Here is a 17,843-nt window from a genome sequence, read left to right on the forward strand (position 1 = left end):
CTCTCTCTCTCTCTCTGTCAAATCCTTTAAAAAAAAAAATTATTTACTTTAGAGAGATAGAGTGTGGGGGGAAGGGGCATAGGAAGAGGGAGAGAGAAAATCTCAAGCAGACTCTGCACTGAGTACAGAGCCCCATGCAGGGCTTGATTTCATGACCCTGTGATCATGACCTGAGCTGAAATCAAGAGTACAATGCTCAACTGACTGAGCCACCCAGGCGCCCCTTTGGTATTTTTTTAATAATACATAAAATAAAGGTATTTTATCATCTGTGGCATTTTATATTTGAGGAAGCCTGGCAATTTGAATGCCAACTCTGTGCTGCCACTTTGAAGCTTTGGAGCTATAATTATGACCAAAATAGACTAGGTCCTTATCAGATTTATACTGTATTGGAGAACACAGACAAGAGCCTGTAATATGACTTAGACTGGGTGGCCAGGAAATGGTTTTCTTTTTAAGGAGAACTTCAGACATATGCAAAAATAAAATAGAGTAATGAACTTCTATACATTCATCATCCATCTTCAACAATTACCAATTCATAGCTAATCTCATTTTCTCTTTCTACCTATTACCCACCCCAAATTATTTTGAAGTTCATCCCAGACATTATGTTTCATCTGTAAATCAGTGTTTCTAAAACACATTACCACAGTGTCATCACTCACACAAAGGACTTCTTATTCCAAAAGATGGAGTAGACAGACTTTTCCCTATTATTCCTAAGTACAGCTAAAAGCCCTGAATGTGATACATAAAACAGACATAAAAAGAATCTGAAATGTGGAAGAGAAGGCAGACTGGCTAAGGGAGTCCTAGAACCGAGGAACAAGACAGTGGTGAATTCCCTGGAATGTCTTATTCCCTCATATATCCCATACTGATTACTGGAGAAGGCAGCAACCTGGAAGTTTTTCGTGCAGATAAAGGGCCAAGAAAAGCCTGCTCTCTCAGGGTCCTGGGATCACGCCCTGGGCGGAAGGCAGACGCTTAAAGACTGAGTCACCCAGGCGCCCCAGGAAGACTATATTTTTGATGATATAATTTGATCTGTGGATTGAACACAGTCTTAATCAAAATCCCGGCCAAGTTATTTTTGGATATAGACAAACTGATTCTAAAGTTTATATGGAAAGGCAGAAGACCAAAAATAACTAACACATTACTGAACAGGAAGAGCACTATCAGCTGACTGACATTACCTGATTTCAAGTCTTACTATAAATACAGTAATCAAAACAGTGTGGTATTGGCAAAAGAATAGACTAATAGCATTAGTAACACTGTATTTTGTGGTCAGTACCTTGTATCCAATAAAGGCACCAGATCCCTCAGAATAGTTGAAATGAGGCCAAGGTCACAATCCATTACCTGGCTAACCTGCATTTGTGAACCTCTAATACCTAACTCTCTCTGTGCTGTTGTTTTAATTGTAACAGTGTGGCCTTAAAAGGTGTGTGTCATCTTTGAGTTGGAAAGGCAGAAACACAAAGCACCAACTGCCTCCCTGCAAAACCAATGTGTTGACAGTGTCTTTGAGAATAGGAATCATCTCAGGAGTCATCTCAGTATGTGTCAGAATATGTGTTGGACACCTTGGAGGCCTGCATGGTTCTAGAAAAGAAACTGAAGCTAGCCCTACTAGATCTGCTTTTTCTGGTCTCTGCCAGTACAGCCCCTCATTCTGTGACTTCCTGAAAAACCACTTTCTAAAGCAGGACATGAAACTCATCAAGGAAATGGGCTTCTACCGGACCACTTTCCACAGGACAGGCTCGGGTAGTATCTCTGAAAGACTCACTCTCAAGCATGATTAGAGACCTCCTGAATTCAATGGCCTTCAAAGGGCTTCAGTCCCTGGCCTTGGGGATTCCACCTGAACTTCTGCTCCTGTCACCAGAGCAGTTGCTTCTACACTCCCCAGACACTTTACCAAGCCATGGACCATGTGGAAACAATGAAGATTTTTTTATGTGGAAAGACATTTTAAATTTAAAATAATTAGAAGTGGAGGACAGAATGAGATCTAAAGTAAGCCTAATTAGAGTCCCAGAAAAGATTGGGAAAATGGAGCAAAGGCAATATTTGACAAGACTTTTCTAAGACTGATGAAATACCTAAACACATCAGAGTGAAATTGCAGAATAAAAAAGACTAAAAACAGATCTTAAAAGCAGGAAGATAGAAAAGAGTGATACTCTTTAAGAAATAAATAAGAATATTATAACATAATTTATAATAATTACAAAAGTTTTTGGTATATTGATTTTTATTCATTGCAAATAATTATAATAATAATGAGTAAAATACATTAAGTGAATAAAAATTCATGAAATAATATCTATACATGCTTTAAGAGTAACTTTTAATCTTGCTGACCATCTTTCAAGAATGAAAATAGACCTTTTGTGGGGTGCCTGGGTGGCGCAGTCGTTAAGCGTCTGCCTTCGGCTCAGGGTGTGATCCTGGCATTCTGGGATCGAGCCCCACATCAGGCTCCTCCGCTAGGAGCCTGCTTCTTCCTCTCCCACTCCCCCTGCTTGTGTTCCCTCTCTCGCTGGCTGTCTCTCTCTGTCAAATAAATAAATAAATAAATAAATAAATAAATAAATAAATTTTAAAAAATAGACCTTTTGAGATAAAACAAAAAGAGTTTACCTTTATCATGCTCTTACTAAAGCAAATTCTAGAAGGATATATTCTAGGAAGAGTAATGAACAAAATAGTAATGTGTATGTAAATATAGTTTTAAAAATTGTTGGTATAACAAGAACAACATTAATGCCTAATTTGTGATGTTAAAAATAAGGGAAAGTAAAAATTTCGGATAGCAGTAGCATGGAAATTTGGAGGAAAATGATCAAAAAGAATGTTCTGATATTCTTAACATTTTTCAAGTGATGGTATGAGACATTGTTACACATGAATGTTTAATATGCATGTTAAAAAATTTCATGAGTAGGGGCGCCTGGGTGGCTCAGTGGTTAAGCGTCTGCCTTCAGCTCAGGGCGTGATCCCAGGGTCCTGGGACCGAGCCCCACATTGGGCTCCATGCTCCGCTGGGAGCCTGCTTCTTCCTCTCCCACTCCCCCTGCTTGTATTCCCTCTCTCGCTGGCTGTTTTTCTCTCTGTTAAATTGAAAATAAAATTTTTTTTTCATGAGTAATCAAAGGGTGGAAATAGCAATGGAAACGTAAGTGTATATATTCTGAATGATTTAGTGGTCCTAAATAACCAATAGGTCAAAGAAGAAAACAAATGGAAAATCAGAAATTATTTAGCACTGAATAAAAATCAAAGCACAATGTACCAAAACTTATGAGACGCAGCTACAGCAGTGCTTAGAGACAAATCTGTGTCTGTAAATGCCTGTGCTACAGGGCAGGGAGTGGTGGAGGGAAGATCTCAAATCAATAATCTAACCCTCAATCTTAAGACACTGGAGAAAGCAGAACAAACTAAATCTATAAGTAGAAGGAAGGAAATAATAAAGATTAGAGCAGAAAAAAATAAAGAATTAAAAAAAAAGACCTGACAAAAAAATCTGGCTTTTTGTAAAGATCAACATAACTGGTGAACCTTTAACTAGTTTGATAAAGGAAAAAGAGAAGCCTCAAATTACTAGAATCAGAAATGAAGGTGGGACATTACTACCAATCTTACAGATATAAAAAGGATTATAAAGGATTGTTATGAGCAACTATTTACCAACAAACAGTGAAAAGGGCAATGTGTTTTGGAGTGTGGTGGCACAGAAACTACTGAGAGACACAAACTACTGAAACTGACTCAAGCTAGAAACCAACCATCTGAATAGACCTATAATAAGTAAAAAGATTAAATGAATAATTTTATAAAACTAACCACCTGGGCTCCTGGTGCCTCAGTCAGTTGAATGTTCGACTCTTGATTTTGGCTCAGGTCATGATCTCGGGAACGTGGGATTGAGCTTGAGCTCAGCGCAGAGTCTGCTTGTCCCTCTGCCTCTGCTCCTCTCCTTGTGCATGCTCTCTCAGATAGATAGATAGATAGATAGATAGATAGATAGATAGATAGATAGATAAGATCTTTAAAAAAAAAAAAACCCTAACAGCAAAGATAAGCTCATATTCGTGGATCAAAAGACTTGTTAAGATGGTAGTACTCCCCAAACTGATCTATAAATTCAGTGTAATCCCTATCAGAATCCCAGCTAACTTCTTTATACAAATTGATGAGCTGATTCTAGTTCACATGGAATTTCAAGGGAATCAGAATAGCCAAAACAATCCTGAAAAATCTTGAATAGAGTTGGGGCACTCACACTTACAGTTTTAAAACTTCCTAGCACCAAGACAGATACATAGATCAGTATAATGGATAGGGAGTCCGCAAATAATCTCATACATCTACGTTCAACTGATTCTTTGCAAGGGTGCCAACACCATTCAGTGGAGAAAGATAGCCTTTTCAACAATGGTGATGGGCCAACTGGATATTCACATGCAAAAGAATGAAGCTGGAACCTTACCTCACACCCTAAATATAAATTCACTCAAAGTGGATCAAAGACCTAAACATAAAAGCAAAAACTATAAAACTCTGAGAAGAAAATATAGGAGTAAATCCTAATCATCTTGCAGTTCCTCAAAAAAGTAAACATTGATTTGCCATTAGATCCAGGAATTCTACTTTGGTGTTTAGACACAAAAGAAATGAAAGCTGGCACTTGAACAGATATTTGTACAATAGTGTTCACAGTAGCATTAGTCAAAATAGCCAAAAAGTGGAAATAACTCAAATATTCAAGAGATGAGTTGATCAACAAAATGTATATGCATACAGTGGAATATTGTCTAGCTTTAAAAAATAAGGAACTGTGATGTATGCTACAGTGTGGATAATCCTTGAAGACATTATGCTGAGTGAAATAAGCCCTATAAAAAGGACAAATACTGTATGATTCTACTTATATGAGATACCTAGAATTGTCAAATACATCAAGACAGAAAGTAGAAGTGTTTACCAGGGACTAGGGAAGGGGAGCTAGAGAGTTATTGTTTAATGCAGGCAGAGTTTCAGTTTGGAATGATGAAAAAGTTCTGTAGGTGGATAGTGGTGATGGTTGCACAGCAATGTGTATGTACTTACTGCCATCGAAATGCACACTTGAAAAAGGTTGAAATGCTAAACTTATGTATGTTTTACCACAATAAAAAAATTAAAAAATTCTTCATGACCTTGGATTTGATGAAGCATTCTTAAATATGACACCAAAAGTACAAACAGTAAAAGAAAAAAATAGGTTGGACTTCATCAAAATTTAAAACTTTTGGGTTTCAAAAGATACTATGAAGAAAGTGAAAAGCTCTTTAAAAAAGGGGGGGGGGCGCCTGGGTGGCACAGCAGTTGAGCGTCTGCCTTCTGCTCAGGGCGTGATCCCGGTGTTATGGGATCAAGCCCCACATAAGGCTCCTCCGCTATGAGCCTGCTTCTTCCTCTCCCACTCCCCCTGCTTGTGTTTCCTCTCTCGCTGGCTGTCTCTATCTCTGTCGAATAAATAAATAAAATCTTAAAAAAAAAAAAAAAAGAAAGTGAAAAGACAACTCATAGAATGAGAGAAAATTTTTACAAATCATATCTGATAAGGGAATTGTATATAGAATATACAAATAACTCTTACAACATGATAATAACAAGAAAAATGGTCCAGCTAAAAAGTGGGCAAAGGATCTGAGTGACATTTCTCCAAAGAAGATACAAAAGTGGCAAACAAGCACATGGAAGAATGCTCAACATCATTAGTCATCAAGAAAGTGCAAATCAAAACCACAATGAGATACCACTTCACACCCAGTAGGATGGCTAGAATTGAAAAGTCACATAATAATGGTTGGTAAGGCTGTGGAGAAAATGGAACCCTGACACTCTGCTGCTGGTAATGTAAAAATAGTCCAGCCACTTTGGAAAACAGTTTGTCAGTTCCTCAAACAATTAAACAGAAGGTCACCATATGACACAGTATTCTACTCTAGGGAATAGATCGAGAGAAGTAAAAACACATGTTCACACAGAAACTCGTACATGAACATTTATAGTATTGTTATTCACAATAGTCCCATCATCCATCAATGAATGGTTAGATTAACAAAATGTAGTATATTCCGTACAATTGAATATTATTGACCATAAAAAGCAATGAAGTGGTGATATATGCTACATACTGATATATGGAAACATGTCAAGTGTAAGAAATCACAAAAGACCACATTCTATTCCATTCATGAGAAAATCCAGAATAGGAATATGTATAAAGACAGAAGGTCAATTAGTTGTTGCTTAGGGCTGAAGATAAGGAATGGAAAAATAACAGGATGATAGGAATAGTAGGTTTCTTCTTGAAGTGATGAAAATGTTCTAAAATTGTGGTGATAGTTGCATTTATCTGTGAATACCCTAACAATCATTGAATTGTACAATTAAATGGGTGAATTATATGGTATGTGAATTACATGTCATTGAGGCCATTTAAAATTTTTAAATTCTGAAAAACTGTCTTAGCAGATCAGAGAGCACTATAAAGGGAAGGGACAGTATAGTTTATGGGACTCTTTCCTTCCCCTCCCCTCTCATATAATACTACTAAAAATCCCCCAGACCAAAAAAAGAAAAAGAAAATTCTCCCAGACATATTGTAAAAATTAACAAACTGATTCTAAAATGTATAAAGAGATGCAAAAAAACCTGGAATATACAAAGCAAAGCTGAAGAAAAATAAAGTTGGAGGAGTTAACTACTCAATTTCAAGAGTTATTATAACATTACAGGAATCAAGAGAGTTCGATACTATAATAAAGATCAAGAGATAGCTCAATGGAACAGAATAGAGAACCAGAAATAGACCCTTAATTTATATTATAATTTGAGATTCGACAAAGTTGACTGAAAGGTCCAATGGGGAAAAGAAAGGTTTTCAACAAACATTATTGGAATAACTGGAAACTCATTATGGGAAAAAAAATGAACATTAACCCCTATCTCACAGCAAATATAATACTTCATTTGAGATGGATAAAACCATAAAGCTTTGTTTTTATTTATTTATATTTTAAAGATTTTGGTTTTTTTAAAGATTTATTTATTTATTACAGAGAGAGAATGAGTGGGGGTAAGGACATAGGGAGAGGGAGAGAGAATCCTCAAGCAGACTCCCCACCGAGCACAGAGCCTGATGCAGGGCTCTATCCCAAGACCCTGAGATCATGACCTGAGCCAAAACCAAGAATTGGTCACCCAGCCAACAGAGCCACCCAGGTGCCCTTAAAGATTTTCCTTTAAGTAACTTCTCTACCCAATGTGGGGCTTGAACTCACAACCCGTAGGTCAAGAGTCACATGCTCTACTGACTGAGTCAGCCAGGGACCCCCAAACAATGAAGATTTTAAAGGGAAACTTAGAATATTTCATGACTTGCATGTAGGCAAAAATATCCTAGGTAGGTCAAGGAAATATTAAACATAAGAGATAAATTTGATTAATTATACTACCAAAATTGAAAGTTTATGCTCCTCAAAAGACACATAAAAATGAATAGGTAAGCCACAGACTAGAAATAAATATTTGTAGATTTGTATCTGACAAAGGAATAATATCAAAATATGTGAATTCTGACAACTTAATAGAAAGAAATAACTCAATAAAATTGGGCAGAAGTTTTGAATTTCACCAAAGAAGATGTACAAATGCTTAAAATTAAAAAGACAGATCAATAGAATCCGCCAACATTGGTGGGAGTGTAAAATTATGCAAATACTTTGGATAAAGGTGTTCCACTTTCTTTTAAAGCTCAAGAAAACCTTGTGGCTCATCAATTCCACTCCTCATATTTACCCAGTAGAAAGAAGCACATGTATACAAAAATACCTGCATGCAAATATTCATAGCAGCTTTTCCCCAATACCCTCAAATTGGAAACAACCCTAATAAGTTCATGAGCAGAAGAATAAACACACAATATCTGAGAACACTACTCAGAAATAAAAAGGAATGAATTACCGATAAAAACAATATGGATGAATCTCAAAAACACGCTGAGTGAAATAAACCTATGCAAAAGAGGACATACCATATGGTTCCGTTATAGGAAATCCTAGAACAGGCAAAAGTAGTCCATGGTGAAAAATCAGGACAATGTTGTCTGTGACTAAAGAGGTAGAGGATTTACTGGAAGGGGGCATAAGAAAATTGTCTAGCGTGATGGTGATGTTCGATATCTTGATAGCAGTTTGGGTTACACAGCTGTATGCAATTATTAAGATTTAGCAAATGTATACCAAATACTTGTACATTTCATTTAATGTGTATTTTACATTAAAAATTGTTAAGAAATATTGAGCTCTATTTAATGATATGCGTGATAAAGTACTTAAGGGGAAATGTAGTGATGTGGACAATTTACTTTGAAATTCATCAAAAATAAAATGGATTAATGGATGGCTAGATAATTTTATCAATATGTAATAGGCAAGAATTATAAAATGTCAATCGTAGAATCTAAGTGATAAATATTTGATTGTTGGCTGGAAAATTAAACTTTTCCGTATATTTTAACATCCTCACAAAAATGCTAGAAAAAGGAGGAAGAATGACTTTTGAAGCCTGAATGGTAAAAAGAAAAAATAAACAAGAGAGGGAAATGTAGGATCTTGGAAGACAAAGGAACCAAAAAGTCAAAGGTTTGTGAAATTCCCCCTCACACATACATCCTTTCCCCAAGCTATCTATTAAGGAAAATATACTTAGCTACATTGACAGTGAGGGAGGGGATTCTTGAGGTAGGAATCTTGTAATCCAACCCCACCTAACAATTCTATTTGTGGAATTCATATACATAAGTAGTTTTCATCTATACAGAGCTACAATGAGAATAAAATAGAAGAGAATCAGAATATTTCAGCCGATGAAAACCTCTCTAAAACCATGAAAGAGAAAAAAAAAAAACCCGTAACATAACATTACAATCTGTATTAACCTAAAGTAAGCACATAAAGATTTGAAAAAAATCTTGGATCAGTAATTCAAAACTTAAAAAGAGAAATAGCCAAAGAAAATAAAGTGAAACAAGAGTTGATCAAATTCAGGAATAAAAGGGAAGAAAAATATAAAGTCATCAGAAATGAAGACAAAATTTCGAAGTGCTCAGGGAGAACATGGTCAAACGGAAATTTTATAAAGGTTATTGAAAAGAAGATTCCTTGAGGACTATTGAGGAAAATAACCAAGAATACATTTTTTTTAAGGGGCACCTGGGTGGCTCAGTCAGTTAAGCGGCTGCCTTCAGCTCAGGTCATGATCCCAGGACTGAGCCCTGCATCAGGTTCCCTGCTCAGCAGGGAGTCTGCTTCTCTCTTTCCCTCTCCCCTCCCCCTTCCCCGCTCATGCTCTCTCGCTCTTTCTCTCAAATAAATAAATAAAATCTTTTAAAAGAGAATTTTTTAAAATCTTAATTCCAGTGTAGTTAACATACAATGTTATATGTTTCTGGTGTACAATATAGTGATTTGACAATTCTTTTTTCTTTTAAGATTTTATTTATTTATTTGTCAGAGAGACAAAGAGAGAGCACAAGCAGGGGAAGTGGCAGACAGAGGGAGAAGCAGGCGCCCCGCTGAGCAAAGAGCCCGAGGCGGGATTCCATTCCAGGACCCAGGACCCTGGCATCACAACCTGAGCCAAAGGCAGACACTTAACCAACTGAGCCACTCAGGTGTCTGTGACTTAGCAATTCTATACATTACTCAGTGCTCATCATGGTAAGTGTACCATTAATCCCTTCCACCTATTTCACCCAACCCCCCACATACCTCCCCTCTGGTAACCATCTGTTTGTTCTTTATAGTTAACAGTCTGTTTTTTGGTTAATCTCTTTTTTTCCTTTGTTTCTTAAATTCCACACATGAGTGAAATCATATAGTATATGTCTTTCTCTCACTGACTTATTTTACTTAGCATTATACCCTCTAGACTCATCCATGTTGTTCCCAACGTCAAGTTTCGTTCTTTTCATGGCTGAGAAATATTCCATTGTATATATACCATATCTTCTTTATCCATTCATCTGTTGATGACCCCTTGGGTTGCTTCCATATTTTTGCTGTTGTAAATAATGTTGCAATAAACATAGGGGTACATATGTCCTTCTGAATTAGTGTTTTCGTATTCTTTGGGTAAATAACCAGTAGTGGAATGACTGGATCATATGGTAATTCTATTTTTAACTTTTTAAGGCACCTCCATAGTGTTTTCCACAGTGGCTCCACCAGTTTCCATTCCCCCCAACAACGCACAAAGGTTCCTTTTTCTCCGCATTTTCACCAACACTTGTTGTTTGTTGTGCTTTTGATTTTAGCTATTCAGACAGTTGTGAGGTAATAACTCATTGTAGTTTTAATTTGCATTTCCCTGGTGATGAGTGATATTGGATATCTTTTCATGTGTCTATTGGCCATCTGTATGTCTTATTTAGAGAAATGTCTGTTCATATCTTCTGCCTATTTTTAATTGGATTATTATTATTTTTTTTTGGTGTTGAGTTGTATAAGTTCTTTATATATTTTGGATACTAACCCTTTATTGGATATGTCACTTGCAAATATATTCTCCCATTCGGTAGGTTGTCTTTAGTTTTGTTGATTGTTTCCTTTGCCGTTCAGAAGCTTTTTATTTTGATGTAGTCCCAATAGCTTATTTTTGCTTTTATTTCCCTTGCCTCAGGAGACATATCTAGAAGGATGTTGCTATGACCAATGTCAGGGAATTTACTGCCTGTTCTCTTTTCTAGGGTTTTTATGGTTTAATGTCTCACATTTAGATCTTTAATTTATTTTGAGTTTGTTTTTGTGTATGGTGTGAGAAAGTGATCCGGTTTTATTCTTCTGCACATAGCTGTCCAGTTTTCCCAATGCCGTTTGTTGAAGGGACTTTTCCCCATTGCATATTCTTGCCTCCTTTGCTGTAGATTATTGACCATATAGTCGTGAGTTTCTTTCTGGACTCTCTGTTCTATTCTGTTGACCTATTAGTCTATTTTTATACCATATTGGGTTTTTTAAAGAAGATTTTATTTATTTATTTGAGAGAGAGAGAGAGAATGCAAACATGAGCAGAGGGAGGGGCAGAGGAACAAGTAGACTCCCTGCTGAGAGGGGAGTCCAACATGGGGCTCTATTCTAGGACCCTGAGATCATGACCTGAGCCAAAGGCAGATGCTTAACCTACTGAGCCACCCAGGTGCCCCCAGTACCATACTGTTTTGATTACTACTTTGTAATATATCTTGATATCTGAGATTGTGATGCCTCCAGTTTTGTTCTTCTTTTTCAAGATTGCTTTGAATATTCGAGGTCTTCTGTGGTTCCATACAAATTTTAGGATTATTTGTTCCGGTTCTGTAAAAATATGCCTTTGGTGTTTTGATAGGGGTTGCATTCAATTTGTAGATTGCTTTGGGTGGTATGGATATTTAATGTTTGTTCTTCCAATCCATAAGCATGGAATATCTTTCCATTTGTCTGTGTTGTCTTCAATTTCTTTCATCAGTTTATAATAGTTTTCAGAGTACAGGGATTTCACCCCCTTGGTTAAGATTATAACTTAGTATTTTATTATTTTTGGTGCAATTTCTTAATTTCTCTTTCTGCTACTTCACTATTAGTGTATAGAAATGCAACTGGTTTCTGTATATTGATTTTGTATCCTGCCACCTTACTAAATTCATTTCTCAGTTCTGGTAGTTTTTTGTGGAGTCTTTTGGGTTTTCTGTGTATAGTATCATGTCATCTGCAAAAAATGAAAGTTTGACTTCTTCCTTACCACTTTGGATGGTATTTTTATTTTTCAGTGTTGTCCAATTGCTGTGACTAGGACTTCCAGTACTATGTTGAGTTAAACTGGTGAAAATGGATATCTTTGTCTTGTTCCTTACCTTAAGGGAAAAGCGCTCAGTCTTTTCCCATTGAGTATGATGTGCATTCTGGGTTTTTCATATATCACCTTTATTTTGTTGAGGTGTTTTCCCTCTAAGCCTACTTTGTTGAGAATTTTTATTGTGAAGCTATGTTGTACCTTGTCAAATGCTTTTTTATGCATCTATTGAGATGATCATATGGTTTTTATCCTTTCTCTTATTGATATGATGTATCACATTGATTGATTTGTGGATACTGAACCACCGTTGTATCCAGGAATAAATCCCACTTGATTGTGGTGAATGCATCTGGTTCTGGACTTTGTTGGGAGTGTTTTGATTACTGAATCAATTTCTTTGCTGGTAATTGGTCTGTTCAAATTTTCTATGTCTTTCTGATTCCAGTTTTGGAGGTCTTATGTTTCTAAGAATTTATCCATTTCTTCTAGGTTGTCCAATTTGTTGGCTTATGATTTTTCATAATATTCTCTTATAGTCCTTTGTATTTCTGTGGTGTCAGTTGTTATTTTTCCTCTTTCATTTCTGATTTTGTTTATTTGAGTCCTGTCTCTGTCTCTGTGTCTCTCTGTTCTTTTATGAATCTGGCTCTCAATTTTGTTGATCTTTTCAAAGAACCAGCTCCTGGTTTCATGGATCTGTTCTATTGGTTTTTTTTAGTTTCTATTCATTTTCTCTCTGCTCTAATCTTTATTATTTCCTTCCTTCTAGTGGTTTTGGGTTTTATTTGTTCTTTTTCTGGCTCCTTTAGGTGTAAGGTTGGGTTGTTTATTTGAGATTTGTCTTGCTTCTTGATGTAGGCCTGTATTACTATAAACATCCCTCTTAGAACAGCTTTTGTTGAACCACAAAGACTTCGGACTTTCATTTTCATTTTCATTTGGATTTTCATTTTCATTTGTCTCCATGTATTTTTTTTTAATTTCCTATTTCATTTCTTGGTTTACCCACTCATTGTTTAGTGGTATGTTATTTAACCTCCATGTATTTGTGTTCTTTCCAGATTTTTCCTTGTGGTTGATTTCATAATGTAGTTGGAAAAGATCCATGATATGACTTCAATCTTCTTGAATTTGTTGAGATTTATTTTGTGGCCTAACATATGATCTATTCTGTTCCATGAATGTTCCATATACACCTGAAAAGAATGTGTATTCTGCTTCTTTAGGATGGAATGTTCTGAATATATCTGATAGATCCATCTGCTCCAATGTGTCATTCAAAGTCATGTTTCTCTTCTGATTCTGCTTGGATGATCTATTCATTGAAGTAAGTGGGGTAATAAAATCCCCTACTATTATTGTATTACTACCAATTACTTTCTTCATGTTTATTATTAGCTGCTTTATGTATTTGGGTGCTCCCATGTTAGGTACATAAATATTTACAATTGTTATATCTTTTTGTTGGACTGTTACCTTTATGATTATGTAGTATCCTTCTTTGTCTCTTGTTATAGTCTTTGTTTTAAAGTCTATTTTGTTCAATATAAGTATTGCTACCCTGGCTTTCTTTTCACTTCCGTATACATGATAACTGCCTTTCTTTTTTTTTTAATGTCTTTTTATTATATTATGTTAGTCACCATACAGTACATCCCTGGCTTCCGATGCAAAGTTCGATGATTCATTAGTTGCATATAACGCCCAGTGCACCATGCAATACGTGCCCTCCTTACTACCCATCACCGGTCTATCCCATTCCCCCACCCCCCTCCCCTCTGAAGCCCTCAGTTTGTTTCTCAGAGTCCATAGTCTCTCATGCTTCATTCCCCCTTCTGATTACCCCCCTTTCTTTATCCCTCTCTTCTCCTACCAATCTTCCTAGTTCTTATGTTCCATAGATGAAAGAAATCATATGATAATTGTCTTTCTCTGCTTGACTTATTTCACTTAGCATTATCTCCTCCAGTGCCGTCCATGTTGCAGCAAATGTTGAGAACTCGTTCTTTCTGATAGCTGAGTAATATTCCATTGTATATATGGACCACATCTTCTTAATCCAGTCATCTGTTGAAGGGCATCTCGGTTCCTTCCACGATTTAGCTATTGTGGACAATGCTGCTATGAACATTGGGGTGCATATGGCCCTTCTCTTCACTACGTCTGTATCTTTGGGGTAAATACCCAGTAGTGCAATGGCTGGATCATAGGGTAGCTCAATTTTTAACTTTTTAAGGGACCTCCACACTGTTTTCCAGAGTGGCTGTACCAACTTGCATTCCCACCAACAATGTAGGAGGGATCCCCTTTCTCCACATCCTCTCCAACAATTGTTGTTTCTTGCCTTGTCTATTTTTGCCATTCTAACTGGCGTAAGGTGGTATCTCAGTGTGGTTTTGATTTGAATTTCCCTGATGGCTAATGATTTTGAACATTTTTTCATGTGTCTGTTAGCCATTTGTATGTCTTCATTGGAAAAGTGTCTGTTCATATCTTCTGCCCATTTTATGATTTGTTTACTGGTTTCTCAGGTATTGAGTTTGAGAAGTTCTTTGTAGATCTTGGATACCAGTCTTTTATCTGTAGCATCATTTGCAAATATAGTCTCCCATTCCGTGGGCTGCCTCTTAGTTTTTTTGACTGTTTCCTTGGCTGTGCAGAAGCTTTTTATCTTGATGAAGTCCCACAAGTTCATTTTATCTTTTGTTTCTTTTGCCTTTGGAGATGTGTCTTGAAAAAGGTTGCTTTGGCCGATATCGTAGAGGTTGCTGCCTATGTTCTCCTCTAGGATTTTGATGGATTCCTGTCTCACATCGAGGTCTTTCATCCATTTGGAGTTTATCTTTGTGTATGGTGTGAGAGAGTGGTCAAGTTTCATTCTTTTGCATGTAGCTGTCCAATTTTCCCAGCACCATTTATTGAAGAGACTGTCTTTTTTCCACCAGATGTTTTTTCCTGCTTTATCAAAGATTAGTTGCCCAAAGAGCCGAGAGTCCATTTCTGGGTTCTCTATTCTGTTCCATTGGTCTATGTGTCTGTTTTTGTGCCAGTACCATGCTGTCTTTGTGATCACAGCTTTGTAGTACAGCTCGAAATCCAGCATTATGATGCCCCCAGCTTTGTTTTTCCTTTTCAACAGTTCCTTGGCGATTCGGGGCCTTTTCTGGTTCCATACAAATTTAAGGACTATTTGTTTCAGTTCCTTGAAAAATGTCATCGGTATTTTGATTGGGATAGCCTTGAAAGTGTAGATTGCTCTGGGTAGCATGGACATTTTAACTATGTTAATTCTTCCGATCCATGAGCATGGAATATTTTTCCATCTTTTTGTGTCTTCCTCAATGTCTTTCAAGAGTGATTTATAGTTTCTAAATATAGGTCCTTTACGTCTCTGGTTAAGTTAATTCCAAGGTAGCATTATGGTTTGTTGGCTATTTAAAAATGGGATGGATTCCCTAATTTCTCTTTCTTCAGTCTCATTATTCATGTATAGAAATGCAACTGATTTCTGAGCATTGATTTTGTATCCTGCCACATTACTCTATAACTTCTAATAGTTTGGGAGTGGATTCTTTTGGGTTTTCCATATACAGTATCATGTCATCTGCGAAGAGAGACAGTTTGACTTCTTCTTTGCCAATTTGGATACATTTTATCCCTTTTTGTCATCTGATTGCTGTTGCAAGGACTTCTAGTACTATGTTGAATAATAGTAGCGAGAGTGGGCATCCTTGTCGTGTTCCTGATCTTAAGGGAAAGGCTTCCAGCTTTTCCCCATTGAGAATAATATTTGCTATAGGCTTTTCATAGATGGCTTTTATGAGCTTGAGAAATGTACCCTCTATTCCTACACTCTGAAGGGTTTTAATCAGGAAAGATGCTGTATTTTGTCAAATGCTTTTTCTGCATCTATTGAGAGAATCATATGATTTCTGAATTTTTGTTTCTGGATAAAATCTAAGACACTGATAGATTTGTGAATATTGAACCACCCTTGCATCCCAGGGATGAATCCCACTTGGTCATGATGGATAATCCTTTTAATGTACAGTTGGATTCTATTAGCCAGGATCTTGTTGAGGATTTTGGCATCCATATTCATTAGGGAAATCAGTCTGTAATTCTCCTTTTTGATGGAGTCTTTGCCTGGTTTGGGGATCAAGGTAATATTGGCCTCATAGAATGAGTTTGGTAGCTTTCCTTCTGTTTCTACTTTTTTGAAATAGCTTTAGGAGAATAGGTATTATTTCTTCTTTGAATGTTTGGTAGAATTCCCCAGGAAAACCATCCGAGCCTGGAGTTTTATTTTTTGGAAGGTTGTTTATCACTGACTCAATCTCTTTGTAATTAATTGGCCTGTTTAAAAAATCAATTTCTTCCTGTTTCAGTCTTGGTAGTTTATAGGTTTCCAGGAAGTCCTCCATCTCTTCCAGATTGCTTAATTTATTGGCATGAAACTGTTGATAAAAGTTTCTAATAATCCTTCCAATTTCATTGGTGTTGGTTGTGACCTCTCCTTTTTCATTCATAATTTTATTAATTGGGTCCTTTCTCTATTCTTTTGGATAAGTCTTGCCAGAGGTCTGTCAATTTTATTAATTCTCTCAAAGAACCAGCTTCTAGTTCTGTTGATCTGCTCTACTGTACTCCTGGTTTCTAATTCGTTGATTTCTGCTCTAATCTTGGTCAACTGCTTCCTCGTGAGTGGATTAGGCCTGTCCCTCTGTTGCTGTTCCAGCTTCTTGAGGTGAGAATATAAAAACTGCATTTTAGATTTTTCTATTCTTTTGAGTGAGGCTTGGATGGCTACGTATTTCCCCCTTAGGACTGCTTTTGCAGTATCCCATAGGTTTTGGACCGTAGTGTTTTCATTCTTGTTGGTCTCCATAAATTGTTTAAATCGATTTTTGATTTCCTGGTTTATCTGCCTTTCTGTCCTTCACTTTCAATCTACATGTGTCTTTAGGTCTGAAATGAGTCTCTTGTAGGCAGCATATACATGGGTCTTGCTTTTTTATTCATTCCAATACCCTGTGTCTTTTGATTGGAGCATTTAGTCCATTTACATTGGAAGTATTTATTACAGATATATACTTATTGCCATGTTCTTACTTGTTTTTTGGTTGTTTTTATAGTTCTGTTCTGTTCCTATCTTCTCTTCCTCTCTTTTCCCATGGTTTGCTGGCTTTCTATAGTGATATACTATAACCAAGAACATCTAAAATGAGGTTAAGAAAGTAAAAATAGATCAAAGAGAAGATGGTTTCAATAGAAGATAGGCCAAAAGTGCCCAAATACATGTATTAGGAATCCATGAAGGAGAAAAACAACAACAACAAAAAGGGAACAGAACTAATATTTGAAACTATAATCCAAGAAAACTTTCCAGAGATAAATTAAAGCTTGAATTAACATATTGAAAAGGCCCACCAGGTACCATGTAAAATTGACTTACAATGATCTTCTCTAAGATAAATTTTAGTAGAAGTATTAGACTTTGAAATGAGATGTTTTTAGAGCCTCCTGGTCTGGAAAGAACAATTTATGAGAGCAAGAGAATTAGACTGACATCAGACTTCCCAAAAGAAACATAGAACCAAGTTATGAGTGGAACAGTATTTAAAAATAAACTCAGATTTCACCTAAGTCACAAAAAGATAGACCACCCTAAATGTAAAAAAATAAACAGAAACAACTTTATATCTAGCCAATCTGTCTTTCAAGAATTAATGCTATAGAAAAACACTTTTAAATTCGCAAGAACTCAGGCTTCTATGCACATGGGCACTTGGTTTATAAGCAGAGGGGAAAAAGTTGTTTTTTGAATAAGTGGTGCTTGGAATATATATATGGATAAAAACTAATCTTAACCCTTACCTTACATTATACAGAAAAGAATCAATTTAAGGTGGATTGTAAGTACAAATATTAAAGTC

This window comes from Ursus maritimus, unplaced genomic scaffold (genome assembly GCF_017311325.1).
Source record: "Ursus maritimus isolate PB19 unplaced genomic scaffold, ASM1731132v1 scaffold_7, whole genome shotgun sequence".
Taxonomy (NCBI): domain Eukaryota; kingdom Metazoa; phylum Chordata; class Mammalia; order Carnivora; family Ursidae; genus Ursus; species Ursus maritimus.